Source organism: Lagopus muta, chromosome 5 (genome assembly GCF_023343835.1).
Source record: "Lagopus muta isolate bLagMut1 chromosome 5, bLagMut1 primary, whole genome shotgun sequence".
In the NCBI taxonomy this organism is placed as follows: Eukaryota; Metazoa; Chordata; class Aves; order Galliformes; family Phasianidae; genus Lagopus; species Lagopus muta.
In genome coordinates this window covers 62,019,408-62,038,334 of record NC_064437.1, presented here as the reverse complement: position 1 = coordinate 62,038,334, position 18,927 = coordinate 62,019,408, and the positions used below count along the sequence as shown (strand labels likewise).

Below are 18,927 nucleotides of genomic sequence, written 5' to 3'. Positions count from 1 at the left end.
GGGCCTCGGACAACAGTAACATTAACTACTTTGTCCTTTTAATTCATCTAATTACATGCAAGAAAAAAGAAACAGACCATTTGCAGGCTGCCTTTAGTTGCCTTTCTGCAGTGATGCTGAGCCAGTGCTTTTGTAGGCTTTTTGTTGTCTTATTAGCGAGCTTTTGTTCAGGGAGATGGTTAAAGCCATTTTCAGCAGCTAGCGAGATGAAACAGTTTCAATAAGGACACAATGTACTTGTTTAAATTACCTTTCAAAATGCTTGAAACCATTAAGGGGGAGGTGCTACAAATAAAAGTTGGATTTTTTTTTTTTTTTTTTTTTTTTTGTTATAATGTTTTACCCTAATAATAGCTTTTATTTTATTATAATCCATTAGTTGACAATATTATTCTATAGATTATTAGGCTGCAATTTTGTTATTTCATCACACTTTTAGCACTCACTCACAGAGCTGGAAACCACAAATCTCCGTATAATATGCTTTCAATTTTGTTAAAATCTGTATTTAACCGGTTTGGCTGTGAAACATCTTGGGAGAAAATGCGTTTTTAATTCTGTCCTGATTAGCGCTCCGGTTGACGGGGCTGAGCAGTGACATGATGGCACCTTATTTTGTCCTATTCCTGCAGTTAGCTTTTCCCTGGCAGAATTTATTTATTATTTTCACTTCTCCGGAGCTAACAAGTCCAAGCGTAATCCACAACTTCCACTAAAGGGAATTTATCCCTTGTTGAACGAACATCATGGTTAGAAAATCTAATTAAAAAGAGCTGATGTTCCCGGTTTGCTGGCAGGCTAATAGTAGCGGGAGGCTTTTGAAAAATTTAGTGCCTACAGGTGAAATAAAAGCGTATTTAGCATTCAGTGGTCACAAACAGAAGGTGATTCAGAACTGCGGTGGGGAAGGCTGGAAAATAAGGCAGGCAGGGCTTCTGGGTTAATGTTGGGAAGACGGCAATGTGTCTTCCTGTTCACGTGTGCTGTTTCCTCACCTGAAATTGTGCTGCGGCAAAGACCTGAGCTTTCTGCAAGATGGAGCCAATATTGGGAAGGCAACTCTATCAACAAAAGCCTTCGTCTGTGTATTTTTCTAATTGCCAAAGGCGAGCTTAGCGCTGAGGGCGGATTTTTTGTACAACCTGCAGCACTCAACAACAGGCAGATGGGTGAGGACAATTCATCTCAACTCAGGTTGCCCTCTGTGCAGGAGGCGTAAGCACACAGAGACACTGAACTGGGGTTGGTTGTGCTGCCTGCATTTGGTTGACCTCCAGCTGCAGGACCAAAGCCTCCTCTTGCACTGCTCCATCCCATCCTGCTCATTTTGGTGCACGTCACAGAGATCGTACCGGTGGGGCTTTGACAGTATGGTCAGGTCAGCTTGATAAGAACTCCATGTTGACGTGAGCCTTGGAAATAGGATCCACTGCTGTCCACTCAGGGGAACGCACACGGCTTGGGCAGCGAATAAGCACTGAGAAAGGAGCTTTGCCTCAATCTGTTTCTTGATCCTAAATATTGGTTTCATCCTTCACATGGGTCTCATCCAAGGAATCATATTCTCTTAGATTTATAGATGGTGTAGATTTTTATTGTTTGTTGAGGGGAGGGTTGTTTTTGTTGCTTAATTATTTTTAACAAGTTGCACTAAGGTAAAATTTGCCATGGTTTTTTTTGTGTACACTACCAGTACACAGTGTTTCACAATTTCCCAGTGAAGATCTTAATGATGGATTCCAGCGTGGGCCTCAGAACCAAGACAGACATCCCCAGTCCATAGAACATGCACATCAGGAGCAGAGAAAGCATTAAGCCCCACACAAGCCCAGCATTTTGGCACACACAGGATCAGTCAGGGCTACAACACATGAATGGTTTGGGCATTGGCAACTGGCTGCTGACTCTGTGCGCCCTGAACATGATTAATGTTTATCTTCCACAGCAGTCGTAAGAGAAATGTTTTTAGGTAAGGAACAGTAGAAAACCACGATGCCTTATTAACACATGTTTTCTCAAGCAAAATGGGAATGGAGTCAGTTATATTCATGTTTTGTCACTCAGTGTCTTCAGTATCCTGGTAGCTGTGTCTGGAGCACACGGACAGTTTCTGCTGCTGTATGCTATAAGGTCAGGCACTGTTAGCAGTGAGAGTACCAACACTGATTTCTGCATGCTGGGACAAAATTATGCATACAAAGTCACCAAAAATGATACCCCATTAAAGTTCTCTTCTGAACAGCTCTGCTTATTTGATTGTTTGCTTCTAAATAAAACAATTAAAACTTAAGAGTAATACTGAGACTCTTGAGTAAACTACACCTATGTGCAACTTATGGCAACTGCAGGAGACCGATGGCAATTTTTATTCTCTACCAAATGCATCTCATCTCTTTTTAATGGTAATATATTTCCTCAAAGTGAATCTCTTCAGGCAGACAGTGGAAAAACTACAGAGACCCCACACAACAGCTCCTTTGATATTCTTTCTGATAAGGCCACCCTTTTAGAGAACAATAACCGAGTTTGGCCGCACATTGTGACATCCATGCGTTTGACCATTGAACGCAATGTGTGGCCATTAGAAATAAAAGAAAAATCAATAGGGTTTCATTAAAACAGCAGGCAATCAGGGCTGAGGCACTAGCTTAATTACAGTTTCAGTAGCATTTGCTTTAATTGGAAAGAATAAAAGAAGTGAAGTGGAGTGAATGAAGAAATTAGCATATCTATCACTGTTGTCACATTCTACCGTGGCCTTAAAGCACTGTTTGCTCTTTAGTATCCCTGTTGCTTTATGAGGCCCTGAAAAAATATGGAAAGGCAATTAGCAAATAATCAGATTGCACCTTTGCAGGACTGTAATTAAACTTCGCTATAATGCTGGGAACGTATTTTTTAATCTTTATTATATACCTCAGATCTGATTCATAATGTCAGCTGCATGTGTGCAGTGCATCGATGTGTGGATTTGCAGAAGAGGTGTGCTGGGTGCATCCATCCAGTGGAGGATGCCACTCCAGTGCTGGCCACCACTGGAGGCCAAGGCTCTGTCCCAAGAACGTGAGCATGGGACACTGTTAAAGAAGCCTTAAAAGGTGAAGTTACCAAAGACATTTCCATCTCTCCTATCTAAGCACAAACGTGCACCATGATGCTTGGGCTTTTCCAGGCTACTTACAAACTCTGTCTTGGTTTTGAATGTTGACTATTTCATGTCAAAAACTGGTGTTTAGTTTTGATCCTTTCTTCAAAATAGTTCATTTTCCAGCTTTTTGGTTTGTCTGTTTTTTTTTTTTTTTTCATACCTCACAAGACCACACATCTCTTGGAGATGCATCACATTTCTCTAACACTCAAATTTTCTTAAAGGATTACTTCATGCATGAGGGCCTCAAACACCTGTGCAAAGCTGGTATTTGGCTCTCATTGCACAAAGACACACTGAGATCAGGGTTAGGATTAGAGTCTGTAAAGGGAAGTGAGCTCCTCAAAATTCAGGAAGGTACTCAGAAGAATTTTCAGGATCACGCTCTCAGCAGTGGATGTTACCAAAGCCAAGTTAGAAATTGGTGTAAATGAAGCACGTGTAGGGCACAGGCCTCAGTCACTTTGAAAAACAACAAAGCTGCAAACTTGCTTGTGAAAACATTGTGCTCCCCCTATTTTCATCTCCCTTTTATGGTGTTGCACAGGATAGTATTCCAAAGGGGGGGGGGGGGGGGGGGGGGGGAACAAAAGAAAAGAAAAAAAAGGAAAGTGCTCACCTGTCTCTGAAGATCTAGGCTCCCAGGAAAGATTCTGCAAATGAGAGATCTCCAACCAGGGAACCCTCCCCACTGCCACTCAGCCCTTAAATGGGGTCTAAGAGAGGTGCAGCCAGGCTCCACCCCTTCTGGTCACACAGCTGAATTGCCTTCACCTGTGCTCCCAGGGCTGACCAGGTCCTTTCCCCAGGTGCTCAATCAGTGGTTCAGGCTGTGACTCAACAGTTACACATGGCCTCACCTTAACGAGAGTATCAATTCAAAGGAGCCGTAAAAAGGGGAAGGATATGTAATAAAATCCTCATTTCTGGTCTTCCAAATGGATAAACATCCCTGCATTTCATAACAGAAATGCTGCAGCTCCCCAAAACCCAGTATTGTTTGCTCCTAACCTGGGGAGAAATGTTTCCATCCCAAAGGCAGTGGAAGAGCAGCTGAGGGATGTTTTTTCCCCCAGGATTGCCAGTGGATGGCCCAGGAGCTCCCAAACGCGGGGAGATGGTGCCATGAGTCTTGATTCCCACAAAGGACCTGGATGGGAGGCGCTGTACGGAGAGAAATGTTTTGATAAATCACTACAAACAAAAGTGAATGGAATTAATTGCAGGTTTCATACTGTTTTAAGCATTGTCGGATAAAACATCCTTTTATACAGCTACGATTGAATTAACTTCCTAAGGTTACTGCAAATGCCTGTTGGCCGAAGGATTCTTGAAGGGCAGAGTTATATTTATGGAGTGAAAACCCAATTTGAGGAGGAACTTCCACAGACACAAACAAATGCCTCAAACGGGCTTGGCAGTACGTGATAACTCTATTTGTAATTAAAGGTTAAAGTATACTTAAACCAGTTTGGCAGTTAAAAACAATTTTAATTGAAAATATACATTTGTAATTGCAAATGGAAAGATTTCCTGTAATAGCAGTAACAGACCCATTTTCTAATAAGATGAACAATACAGTTGATGACTGAAGCATCTGTATATAGTTACATACAGCATTTCTGTACTGCAGGCTGCCAATTTATTTCAGCAGTGAAAAGCTTGATTTATTGTTTGTAGCATTACCATCTGTTGTAGTTATTACAGAAATTATATATAAACCAGTTAGTAAACACTTTGCCCCATTGTCTGTTGTTTTGATAATCACCCATAATAACATCTAGCATCAATATGGTCTTTAAACCCGATTTGGGAGTTAATGGAATAAGAGGAGGCAGTCAGTATATGCACCAGGGTAATGTCATTAGGAATGTTTGTGAAGAACAAATTAAATCAGTTGTAAATTGTGCTCTCAAGTCAGCCAGAAAACCAGTCTTGTTCAGGAGAAGGGATTTATATTTTAACCTCGTGCAGAAAATGTACTTAAGCAGATTAAAATAAAATAGGGACTTCGTCGATGGATGTAAATGGTAATTGCTGGAGCTCTAATGGCTTCCTGTTGGCTATGTCATGCAGTGGGCACAGCTATTTTAAAGTTAACCAGTGCTTGAGGTCATACTTTTACAGATTCAGTCATTAAACAGGACTAGGCATGTCACTAAATGGCTGATTATTCAAATGATGAGCCTGCTCAGAAGTTACCCGTGTCATACGCCGGACAGAGGACTACAAAAAATAAAAAATTAAAATTAAGGCAGAGTTGAAATAAAATAAAGATGAAATGAATTCAAGTATAAGTCAATAGAAGCATCTGTTTGGGGTCTCATTTGTTTTGGATGGCAGATTCTGCTTTATATCAGCGTGTGGCGGTTGGCTGAATTATTCACGCCGGGCTTTTCCTTGTGTACAAATAGTTCTCTGTACCAGACGTGCCGTCTCCCAATAAATTATCATACACTGAAGTATTATCTCTGCGAGAAAAGGTACGGTTTGTAGGTATATGAGAAATAGATGTATTGTATTCCGGTGTCATTTATTACGGGCCTGTGACCATTTCACTTGCCCACCTACCTGCCAGGAGTGCAATGTTATTTCAGTGCAGTTTTAGTGATATACTGAAAAGTCAAACACAGAGTTTCTGAAGACTCTGGCTGCACCAACCTATTCTTCCAAAACAAAATATCACTTCTCACAGCTTCTCTTCTTTTCATTTGCACCGAAGATGATCAATTGCTGTTGCTGAAGGCCTTGTTTATGAGTGAAATATTAAAGGTGTATTCTGAGTTCCGTTTGAATTAGTAAAAATGACACATATCAAGCTGAAAATAATGGCTTTCATAGATTGACAGGTAAGAAATGGCTGGGAAATATTTAAGACACAATATCTTCACGTGGCTGTATTCTGCAGATCTAATACTTTGACAGGGCACGTGAGCCAGGGAACATGGCCAAAGAAGTGGAGAAGAAAGAGCCTGCTCCTGGCCAGAGCTCCAGGTCTGAGGGCCTGGGGAGGAACTGTGGGGAGCAACAACCGAAAGTGGAGGGAAGGAAGAACCTGTCATTACAGATGGGGATTAGAAGGAAAAGAAAAAAAAAAAAGAAAAGAAAAAAAGAAAAATAATGGAGAGCGTTTGGAATATTCTCTGTATTAAACAACTTGAAGGAGAGAGTATTTTTCATAAACTAATACAATTATTTTAATTAAAAGTCCTTAAAATATTAATGGAAGGCATCTGAAGGCAGCGTTAATTATAGCTGTGCCACTCTCACAGCTGTACTGAGGGCTCTGTCAGAATTCCCATTACGAATGCTGGTTTTTTGAGAGGTAATAACTCAGACCAAATTTCCTAATGGGTAAAATTTTATTTATGAAGTTCTCAGCACGGGCACAATTTTTTGTTTCCCACATTTCTTAATTGATTTCTGGTTACAGAAAGACGGCGGGTTTGAACACTTGGACGTCTGTCTAACAGGGCTGAGGTTCCTACAGCTTCAGGGCAGCCAACTTTCCTTTGTTGAGGAGACTGGATGTCAGTGCTGTGCCAATGTGAAGGCGGGCAGATGAAGGGGAACATTTTTGCTGCAGCCAGCGGCTGTATTCAGGTACCCTCAAGACTGATTTGAGAAGTCTAGCAATTAGTAGTGGGGTGAAACCACCAGGACTTGCTTTCCACGGGGCTGTGTTGCTGCAGAGGGTTTATCTGGCTCTCAACCAAACCCGTAGACCATCCAGCAGCCTTTGCACTGGCAAACACGGGGACAGTTCACTCCACTGAGAAATAAAGTGTGAGCACAGAGAGACTCTATAGCAAATTCTATAAGCACAAACACAAATTCCAGGAGCCAATTATACCTTTTATCATTTTCATTAATATATTTATTGATTTCTTCCTAGGAATATAAAATGAAAGAACAAAGAACGTTGTGCAACTACGGAGCAGAAATTCTTGGTGCACAGCTGTAAATGTTATGCACAAAACACGATGCACTTTTTCTGTTGTTTTAAATGTCACGTAACTTTCTCCCACTTCAACAGACAAAGGAGCTTTGTTATTTTCCCATTAAAATTATAAAATACAAATCTGTGTCACTTTGACCACAGAATCTGCTGATCAACGTCAGAGCCCTTCCCCTTGCATGAGCTCGGCCATTAAACCACTTTCGGTCTGGTGAGGGATCTGGCTTCTATATGCCATATTAGTGTGAAAATTACCCTAAATACGAATGCAGCATCATTGCTTGCAGGCTAATGGCTGATACTGTATGCACTGGAAAAAAAAAAATCATTGCCTGCATGTTTACTATGCTGTTCGTGTTAGTTCTGCTGGCTGCTTTTCATAGCATATTACAGCCGCTGAGGAAGAGGGGCAAAGCAGGGAAAATGCAAGTAGTTTCATTGGAGACATCATCCTATACCCACGCAATAGCAACACCTTGCACTTTGGAAAGACATCTGCCAGTAGGTAGAAATGCATTCCTTTCTCACCGCTCCATAGGATTATTTGGTAACCATCTAATGAAGTACTGCACTGTGCTAGTAGCAGAACGTTTTTTTCACCTGCTGGGTAGTTGTTCAACTCAACATACTTAAAGAGACGGGCTACCACGAGCACACAAAGACACAGCCCTGAATAGGCTATGGGTGATTTTTTAAACAATATCTATCCTAGCATTATGCAGTCACGGTAGTTATTACAAAGTAAAGCACAGACACTCCACAAGTTTGAAATGTGAGTGTTGTAATAAGAAAAAATTACATTTGTTTCATTTTCTGTCCTTGTTACTTTCTTCCTTGTGATAATAGATTCAGATTTTGTGCCATTATCTGGTCTTATTAAAGGAAAGTGGTATCAAATTTAATACTTCCTATATAAAGTAAGAGAGCACCTGCTCATAAAATGTATTTTCCATGCACTTCGCAAAATACAGGGAAATTAACAAAATGGCTCTACTATATTAGAACAAGGGCACAACTGTTACTATCTGTGTAAGATTGATTTTGATGAAGATTATAGGAATGGTATTTGTCTGACAATGCCAAGCACTCAAAATTTATCCTTTTTGTGTTTTTTATTCCAAATTGTTCATTCTTTAGTGACATTGCAAGAACTACTTTTCTAAATTATAGCTTTTTTAATATAGGTTTTAGAAAGAACGTCTATGTCAGAATTTTTTTTTTTCATATACAATTTCCAGGACTACATTATCACATCGACAAGATGTACAAGCCTAAACCCTTAATGTGTGTGAAGATATAGTCTTTATTGGATAAAACATATACTAACCTGGAAAATGGGCCATCATCAAATCAGAATCCACATTATGCATGAAGACACCCCAGTTTGGAACAAGGCCATCAGCTAGAGCAAAATGGAACCAAGCAACAGGAACATTTTAGCCAAGCCAGGATTCCATCTTTTTCTCTCAAAAGCCACTTGCAGACCTGTGTTAATGAGATCTTCAGTTGTGCAAAGGCCAGGCTTAGCGACCAGCCTCTCCAGGTCAAAATAGGGTTGAATGTTTGCTCCTGACTGCAGTGAAGTAGCAGGGCAGCCCACCGCTCACTTCCCTTGCTTCCCAAATGGCATCTAGGACAAATTCACCTAGCTTCCTCTTGGGCACGAGTAGACAATTTGCACTTGGCCTAACCAAGATGTTTTCTGGCAGCTCAGGTTGGATATTAGGAAACTTTAAATGAGTGGTGAGGCACTGTCTCTGCCCAAGGAGGTGGTGGGGTCACTGTCCCTGGAGGTGTTCCAGCACTGTGGAGATGTGGCACTGAGGGACGTGGGCAGTGGGCATGGTGGGGGTGGGTTGGGCTTGGGGATCTGAGAAAGCTTTTCCAACCCGAATGATTCTATGACTCTATGAGATCAGAAGCCACTTACACCACTTGAAGCCCTCGGGAAGTTCCTTCTCACTTGGAAGATTCACTGATTCCTCTGTTCCTCACAGGAAGGGAGCAACAAAAGAACCAGCACTGGAGATCAGTACCTCATGGAACACTGCAGGGAAAGAAGGGAAAGGGTGAGAGCAAGTTGGGAGAGGAGAGGTGCTGAAGCTTACACAAAATCTCCTTTGGATAGATGATCTAAGTACAAGTTTCTGACAGTACTTCCGCAACTGACTCACAAAGCTAAAAGATTTTATATCACAGTATGAAGCTTTCAGCCATCTGCTCCCACCTAAAAAAAAGACTGGAAGAGTACACAGCATCACTGTAGTCCTCAACTGTTCCACTATACCTGATCCAAGCAATGGCCGTCCAACTGGAAGAGGACTGTTGCATATTGACGTCTGTAACGCCATGCCCTTCCTGACTTTGCTGTTCAGTAATGTCAGGCTCCACGATTCAGGGCAACAAAGTGCAATGCATACTGCATTTCATTGGTGATTGAAATAGAGAAAAATGGTTTCTTTTGAATTAGTTCGTCCTGGCAGGTTGCAGGCAGCCAGGCTTGAAGGAAAAGATAAAGTGAACACTCCTTGGACCACATCACTCTTTTAAATATAGCACACCATTAAGTCCAGCTTGGTTTTACATTCTTGCAACATGACTCTTGTTTCAGTTATTTACTTCTGTTCCCACATAAACGTGGGAATTCATAATCCATGGATGCCGCCTATCCATTGTACTGTACTGCAACAGCATGTGCTGAACTCTTGAACTGTAAAATATATTGATTATTGTTTCTGTTTGTAATTTTTATTTACTCAGAGGAAGATTGCTCTTTATTACTCTTCTCAGCATTTCCTTTATATATATATTGTTTCTACTTCAAGGCCCAGATTCTGGTTCACACTGCAGCGCTTCCATGCAGACAGAACAATAACACTGTGAGCTGAAGTAACTCAACCTCTAACTGCAAATGCTTGTAAGGAAGAGTAAACGTATGCAGGATATGTTACTCATGTTTGCAAATGACTGTAGGTGTCATCCAACAGGAAGGAACAGGGGTGGAAGAGAACTGGACATATTCAGAGTAGGGTGTTTGTCTTATTTGCAATAGCAGCTTTGTCAGCTGCTCTATAAGGAGCTTCAGAATTTCTTAAAATAAATAGAACATTTCCAGGATATTGCTGCAAAGAAAAGGGAGGAATCTGTAAGCCATTGACAATTTAATCTGATTTACTAAAGCCCCATGCACTGAAGTGGAGCTACAGACAAACTGGTGAGGCTTAAACAGTTATTGCTGTGCCAAAACTTGTTCTTGATTCCATTAGCCAGGATAAGCAGGGCGTGCTGGCACTTACAGCTTTGGAGTGGAGTTGCACCCATCCATGCTGTCTTTGTTAAAATGTCAATTAGTGACACCAGGTGATACCAATTTCAGAGAAAAAAAAAAAGCCTTAGCAGTGATCTCATGCTAAAGGATAATTTAATTATTACAAATGTGGAGAAATATTTAAGGAAATGTATCTAGATACACCTTTGGCTTCATGGCCAATCTGACAGTGGCACTGATTTCAGTATCTACAAACTGTAGATGACAAACAGTATCTACAGCATCACCAAAACCTGTCCTGGAACCCGGTGACTTGGTTGATCACCAAGAACATAAAGCCAGACCAGGCAAAACCCACAGATAGATTATGCAGTTCATCTGGATTTGCTCAATTAGTAAATAGTTTGGGATTTGTTTGCTACGACTCAAAAGCAGTCATGAAAAAAAGACTGAATTTGCTGTTGGTATTAAATAAGTGTGACTCCTTTGGGAATGACCATAACACATCATTTTTTCCAAGAATTTAGGTTCTTCCCTTATATCACTAAACACTTATTTACAGAGAGCAATGCAGATTATACATTCCATACCACTGAGTCAAAAAATACATCTTTTACAGAACTATGCACCCTCAGGCATGAATGATAACTCAAGCAAAGAAACAGAGCATCGGACAGCATAAGTGTGTCAAGAACATGAACATGACACAGTTGGACCAGTGAGAAACAGAGAAAACAAGAACTAGATTCGATGATAGATCACCTGCTCTAAAAACAAAACATTCAACTCTTTGCACCGTTACTTGATTCCAGATTAATTTAGTTTCTTGTCATCAACCAGGTCCATGTGAATAACGGGGATGCCGACTTGGATCACAGAAGGAGTCGAATCAACAGGACATCAAGCCAAATTGACTTGTAACCAGGCCACAAATTTAAACAAAGGAAAAAGGATGGTCCTGAAATGCAAACACATGCTGTATTTTATAGGGTCATTCACAGTTACCACCTTTAATTAATGCTCCAGTTCCGTTTCTGACCAATAGGATTACAAATCTGGCAGACCTCAGAGTCATGGCCATATGAAGCAACCTAGCTGCTGGCCAGGTTTTTGTCTGGGAGAAACGACTGCGCCTGTCTGCCTGCCAAGAGCCATTTACTCACACTCATTCACATCTACACAACCAGCCACAAACGTTGTCTCAACACTCAGGGCAAACCAGATTTAGAAATTGTCTGTCTGGAGAACTAATCCCGAGCAGCTCTTGCAGAACAGCCAATTCTCCAGGGTTCTCCTCCACACCACGCCAGTCTCTCCTTCCAGCTCCTCCTGGGAGCACATGATGCTACACTGCAAGAAGAGGCTCTGAGCGAAGTGTTGAAGTACAGAACCTGGGAGTTACTGAGGGATCATTACCACACATGAAATTCAAACCCCACCCTTTGCACACGCCAGCTCTCGTTATTAAAAAAAATACAGCTCTAAGCTGAGGAAAAAAAGATGCATTATTCCCTAACAAGGAGCTCAATTTGCTTTGCATGGACTTTTGACAAAGAGCGATATTTTCCAAGCCGTCGGTTCATTTTCTTTTCCTTTTTCGAGGCAAAGTGGTCTAAGAGCAAACAGAGACAGTCTCCACTGCTTACCCCTTGAGTTGATCCACAGCCATACAGCTGTGTCAGCATATATCTTACTCCAGTTGCTGAGCCCAGACAGCAGTTCAGGTGGACTTAGCTGATGTAGGTGTGGTGCTCAAGGTTGGGCTTTCAGTTCCTGTACATATTTTCCATATGCAGTCCTCCTTTCACGTCCAAAGAGACCCACACCAAATGGCTGCGGAATAGTATATGGTCTACAGATGTGAGATGAAATGGTTGCCCTGCCACTGAGTGTCTTCTCCTTTGACTTCATTTCAGTGCCTTCCAGTGCCTCTGTGGGAACAGATTATGGGATTTCCCAGGGTTTTGATGCTACAAGAAGATTTGCCACCCTTCTAATTCCTGCAGCATAAGGAACCCTTTCCAGGGGGCTGTGAGAATCTTTTGTGGGCAATGAACAAATCTAGAGTCCTGTCAGTTATTATTCCCAGCACTGGGCCCATTGGAATTGCAATGGCCCCTAATGACGCGGAGGTGCAGCAGAACTCATCTGTGCTCTGCACTTAATTTCCAACCTTCAGAATCTCACAGGAGCCAAAGAGAATCAGACACCTTCATCACACTGAAAGGGAGGATAAAGACCAGGAAAACCCATAATGTTTCCACTGCCAGATTTATGGAAAGAAAATAGCACATGACCTTTATGATTCTGTCATTACGAACCACTTTTCAGGACAGCTTCAAGAGAATATCTGAACAGTTCTTTGCTTTTCTACCTGAGAATGAAACAGCACCATATTTCTAGTCTTCAAAGTAGGTGAGTAAAGTAAATTCACTTTACCCAAAGGCTATCAAGCAGGACATAACCACGCTGCCTGCAGCTAAATGAGCCCTCCAAGTAAAATGATTGCTCCTAGAACTGATGGATCACACCACCAGATTTGCCATTTGGCATTCAGTATTTGGATGTAAGGTTTTAGCTGCGGTCTTATGAAGCAGAGATTTTTTCCCCATCAAAAGCAACCTCGGAATAATTGGGGAAAGAAATGCTATAAAAGAGCAAATAAAGAAAGGGGCTGATGGAAAAATGAAACATCTCTCTGGCATAAATCTCAGCACCCAGTACAGCAGCTGGCTGTTGTGATGATGGAAGGACTTTGGGAAGGATTCAAAATAACTGAAAGATTTCAAATAATTGGAATAATTGGAATGACTGAAATAGTTATGCATGAATTCCTAATGGCATGAGAGGTGGTAACTTTTCCTGCCACTCCTCCGTGCAAATTCATCCTCCAAACGCCAAACCTACAAGTGAGGCTGTTACCTGAGATGAGGATGAGAAGGAAACCCAGACTCAGTCTGATTCCAGGCTACAGGATATGAACAGCGTTTATGTCCTGCCCTCTGCCAGTAACTTCTGGATGAACTGAGTTCATGCTCAGAATGACATCTGATCCTGACTTGGATCCATTGGTAAATTCTTGCAGTGGGCAGCCAGTGTATTTATGTGTGCATGACTTCAAGAAAAACACGTGTCCTTAAAAAACTGCTTCTCAAAAATAGTCCCCAAACCATCTCAAAAAAAAGGGGAAAAGACACAGAAGTGAGATGACTAAGGAAGGGTGGGAGGAAGGGACAAGCTTTGTGTTCCTTCTCCTACTCGTACAGGTATAAACCACCCTGCTGCTGAACTCCTTCTGGTTTTCACAGCTCCAGGGCTGATATGTATGAAAATATATTGCCTGTAGAGTTCACAACGTGGGTCATTTCCAGGTTGAATGCAATCTGATTTCATACATATTGCTGCTGACTGTAATGTCCCATGAATATGGCTGTACATTTAACAAGGGCAGGTGAGCAGATCAGATGGACTGTTCCATTTAAACTGTCGCACACAGCATTCACATACAGATATGTGCAGAAATATATCCACTGTAGCCAACATCTCTTCAGTGAGGTATACCTATTTATTTTCTCTAATATATTCACTTGAGGAAGAGGCCAATCTATGAAAAACAGCTACAGTCACAAGTTCAAAAAGAGCATTAGACACTGGAACCGGCTGCCCAGCGAGGTTGCGGATGCCCTCACCAGGGAGATGTTCAAGATCAGGCTGGATGGGGCTGTGAGCAACCTGCTCTAGAGGGAGGTGTCCCTGCCTATAGCAGGGAGCTGGAACTAGATGATCTTAAAGCTCTCTTTCAACCCAAACCATTCTATGATGCCATGATTCCTAATGGAACTGAATGTTTCAGAGTTAGTTTTATCCAAAGCTTTCTGCACTTTGTATCTCCAAGATCCTTTTCTGCTTGGCTTGTCTGTGCATAGGTGAGGGACATCGGAAAGACAGAGAACCTTTTGGAAGAGTCAGTTGATAATGCTTACCTCAACTAGCTACAGGAAAGTCAAGCAGTCAGAAGGGTTTGGGTTCAGAAGGCTGTTTCTGATTTCCTGCTCCAGGATGGATCACTGTTCAATCAGCAAAATTGCTTCCCCCATGTCTTCTCACAACTTTTCCATTCATTCAATCTTTCCTGTTTCAATTCAGCAATACACAGGAGAGGAGCACACAGATCAGTGCAGTAAGGTGTTTTCTAGCCCCACTATTTGTGTACCTTTCTTGTACAACCCCCGCAGCTGCTGAGCTCTCTTGGCAGCCCCCATCCCTGAGCCTAACACACCCCCCAATGCAGCATCCCGTGATGCTCACAGACCGATAGTTTTGTTATTTTAATTTTGCTCAGTGACAGTTTTCAGAGACCATACACCAGAAAATATCTCTTTCTGCAATAGTTGGAAGAGTCAAAAGTGAAAACCTTTTCAATTTTCACAACCTTGCCTCTGTGGCAGGCTAAGTCATTTCAGAGCCTTCCTGGGCAATTTATCTGGGATCAGGCTATTTCCTGAAGCATTCAGAAAAATCAACTTTTTTTTTTTTTTCCAGTAACTTCACAAACAACATGAAGAAAAGCCACCTGAAAAACAGGCACATCACTAATGCTAAAGAACCTGCAAGAGAGAGAAGACAAAGTGGAAAATGACAAAAATGAAAATATGTGCAATCTTCTCAGCGACGGTTATTCCCTCATCTTTACTACTCTTCTTGTCTCAGGCATTAAAGCTCTCATACCTTTGATTTTGCAACATCGAGAATTTGTTTGGGTTTAATTTTAATATCAGAGCAGTATGTGGTTTACTGAAATAGCTGGTGGGAATGGCAGTGATGGGTTGACTTGATGATGCCAGCAGCCTTGTCCAACATTAATGATTCTGTGATTCAGTGAATATGGTTGCCAAGAAGAAAAAATACAATGATTTGGGCAAATGATTCAAGACCTACATCTAGAGTGCTTGCTCGTATCTGGGGCAATGGCAGGAGGATCACCAACCCCAATGCGTTGTCCACCCCTTCCTGAAGGAACGAATGGATACTGTGTCAGCAGCAATTTCCAAGCCAACCAACGCCATCGTGAAGCCAAAAGGAAGCACTGTGCAAAGCTACCCATGTTTCACCAGCAAACCCTTCCCTCAGTTTCACTCACAAGGAACTTTAAGAAGAAACTTAACTTTTCCAAACAAAAATAATTTCATCATTTTGTGTGGCATTAACACCCTGCTATTTCTATATGTTATCTATATTTTTCTTGTTGACATTCAACCAATTCAGAGCTAAAAATCCATCCTGCACTTTTTCTGGGGTCGTAAATCATAAAAAGGTTATATTTTATGAAAGTTGAAGCTGAGAAGTAAACAGCACATTTGTATCAAAAGAGTTTCATCTATTAAGCAGCAATGACAGGGCCCTCTGGGCCAAAATCTAGTTTTCTTACTTAAAAAGCTTAGTTCTTTTGTAGACTCCTGCAGGGACCTATAACAGTTGGAATTGGGTTTTTTATGCCTTTGAGGCCTCCAAATGAATGTTACAGTTTTCCATTATTTTCTTTTTTCTTCCGAGAGAACGAGGCTACCTGCTTATTGCCTAAAACCTACACCCTGCGATTGTTCTGCTGTAAAATCTGTCTTCCAGCAGTAGCCTCACACGCGATCAGGCATCCTCAGCATTTCCTCCCCATTGTACCCAATGCAGAGACATTGTACATGAGAAAAGAATTGCAGCATGCAATTGCATTCAATTCAACGCCTCATGCTACAGTTTGTGCATCGGCAACATTTCTGAAATTACCTTTGAAGAGCAGAACCTTGCAAAGAATTACGTGTGTTCACTTTATGTCCTGTGAATATGCACGGTTTTACTGAGATACTTACGTGGCAGTGATTGCAGAGGGAGCCTGGGTCTGCAGGCTGGCAATTCAGACAGGTGCATTTTTTTCCCCTCCTCTGCTTCAGCCTCTCTCTGTGACCTTAAACTTCCAGGCAGGCGCCTATTCTATTGAATCATAGAATCATAGAGTCATTAAGGTTGGAAAAGACCTCTGAGATCATCAAACTCAACCCCAGCCCACCCTCACCATGCCCACTGCCCATGTCCGTCAGTGCCACATCTCAATGGCTCTGGAACACCTGCAGGGATGTGGACTCCACCACCATCCTCTGTGCCCTGGAGCATCCCAGGTTTTGTGCCTCTGCCTCCCGTGCCTGAAAACCCTACCTGTGTACTTGGAGCTGATGACAAACACATTAGGTCAGCACGGCACTTGGACACCATGGTGGTGGGAGTCACTAACATATCACCACTGCTTCACAAGAGGTTGCTCAGAGATACCACGTGAACCTCCGCTCCCTCAGTCTGTAGGATCAAACTGGCATTAACTTTAGCTATTCTCACCCAACAAAAAGCCTAAATTCCAACTGGGGCAGATTCCTCCAGGTACAGCCCAACTCAGTCTGGCTGCTCCAGGGCTGAATTTGGCTCGGCACCCATGGCCATCACCTCCCGTTCAGCCCAGCCAAGATTCCCTGGAGCTCTTTGACACATACCCTTCGTGTGAAATGAAGATGTCCTTCTACATCTTTCTTCTCATTAAAATGTTGCTATTAGTCCACCTCCAGCTATTAGAAAAAGATAGACGTGACCCTCTTTGAATGGTGTAATTTACAGCCGTGAGTATCTATATATTCCACTCTGATTACATCACAAGCACGAACTCAGAGTCAGCAAATTTACCACCTCTAAACTAGTGGAATAATCACTAACAATTAACGAAATGATATATCTAAGTCACAGTAATCTTTTTAGCCACTTTGAACATATATTTGTTCTTTTGATGTCCTGTGTGAATAGGAGTGCTTTATCTGACTGATGATGGGCTAAACAATGGTTCAGAGTTGTAATATAGAACTCAATTTGCTGGAACTATCATCTGAAAGGCCTGGACAATTTATTGAACACTGCAGATGAAAGAAAGGGGAAAAAAAATTTAAAAACTGACCACTTCTAAAATGAAGAAAATAGAGCAGTAAAGGGTATTGTAATATACTTTAATCTTCCTTAATGTAGAAAAATATGAAATGCCATTAAAGCCTCCTTTGAAATGGATGTGTCCGCATGGCTTGAGCACCAAAATCTAGTTAATGAATCTATTGTTAAAGCAAATAAACAGGAAAGCAGCAGAGAAGGAGTGATCTGTGCTTTATACTGACTAATTCAGAAGATGAAAGCAGAGAAAAATTAAAGTTAAATTCATATAAATATTACAGCCAAGGAGAATAGTTGCAGGTGTTAAGGAAAAAAAAAAAAGGAGCAAAAGAGAGGGAGAGAGAAAAGGCAAAGCACGAACATTCATTCAATTCCAAGTCACAGCCAGAGACATTTTTTGTGTCAGAGCAAAGTCAGGCAAGATGAAAGCTTTTCAAGGGGCACAATAATTAACATTTTAAAAGGTTTTAGCAATAAAATAATGATCCCACAATAACAGCAATTTAATCATTTTACTTGAGAAATTAAATTGATCGCTAGCGTTCATTTGTAAGAAGTGGCATTTACTGCGTTTGTCAGAAGTTATCAAATCACCTTTCCCCGTTAATCGTGGTGGGATTTTTTTATTTTTTTTTTTTTAACCTGTATCAGCATTCAGATGCTGCAGCCGCCCGTTGGCCCAAACAGCACTACCTGAAGCTCTCCGTGCACACAGCCCTGTTTGCAGCACAAAGAACTGCCGCTGGGAAGCGGCGGGCGGCAGAGATATCCCAGCAGGATGCCCATCCCACGGTGCTGGGGGCACGGCGCTCTGGTTCTGTGCAGAGGGAGCTGCAGGGGCTGCTTGCAAGCCAAGTGGCGGAACATGCTGCTGCACATGAGGAGCATCCAGCAGGAGACGGGAGGCCAAGCCCTGCTGAGCTCAGTGGAAAGATCTGCAGCAACTCCAGTGGGATTCTCACGCAACAAAAAGATGTTGGTTTGTGTATAAACAGAAATACATACCTCTAAATCCTTCGAGCTGCTAACGGGAAGCATGCGGGTTGGGCCTAGCTCTGTTCAGCGTAGGTCCGGTGAGAGGATGACGGGGTCCTAACTCAGTGCATCTCTGGCAGAAATTAAATCACGGCATAGATAAAGTGAGCAACTCATATATCATCTCAACCAGACTATCCATATAATTGTCACAATCTAATTTAAATGACAGATCCGCCGCAGCGTACTTTCTTGTGTACGTCTAATGAATTTGTATTTCCAGCCCATATATTTTAACTTTGTGATTGCATTAGATCTTTGGTGGAGTGTCCACACACCAAATCACCATCTCTAAGATAATGATAATGCACAGCTCTGCTTTCTGTATCTGTCGGGATCACAATGTAAGACAAGATGGGGTTCTCGTAGCTGACAGTGGCATGTGCACTTTTTCTTCTTTCATTTTTTTTTCCCCTCCAATGTGCATTGTTCAAAATTGGGCTATTTCAATTTTCCTTTTAAAACTACAAGCTTTAACTCTCCAAGGTGGGAGTTGTGTAGGAAGAAGCTGCCAGGTAACCAATGTATGTGTTAAAGTTGCTG

The 18,927-nt window shown here is 41.8% G+C and overlaps 2 long non-coding RNA genes across 2 annotated transcripts; both read right to left on the bottom strand.

Annotated features, from left to right (window-relative positions):
• Positions 1-1,211: 1,211 nt before the first annotated feature.
• LOC125694119 (uncharacterized) lies at positions 1,212-3,855 on the bottom strand. The gene is made up of 2 exons (XR_007377400.1): positions 3,768-3,855; positions 1,212-2,176 (listed from the first exon to the last, which is right to left on the bottom strand). It is a non-coding gene; the product is annotated as an uncharacterized LOC125694119 (long non-coding RNA).
• A 5,197-nt stretch (positions 3,856-9,052) lies between these two features.
• On the bottom strand, positions 9,053-18,571 carry LOC125693500 (uncharacterized). The gene is made up of 4 exons (XR_007377129.1): positions 18,355-18,571; positions 16,911-16,982; positions 16,239-16,359; positions 9,053-9,153 (listed from the first exon to the last, which is right to left on the bottom strand). It is a non-coding gene; the product is annotated as an uncharacterized LOC125693500 (long non-coding RNA).
• Between the last annotated feature and the right edge of the window lie 356 nt (positions 18,572-18,927).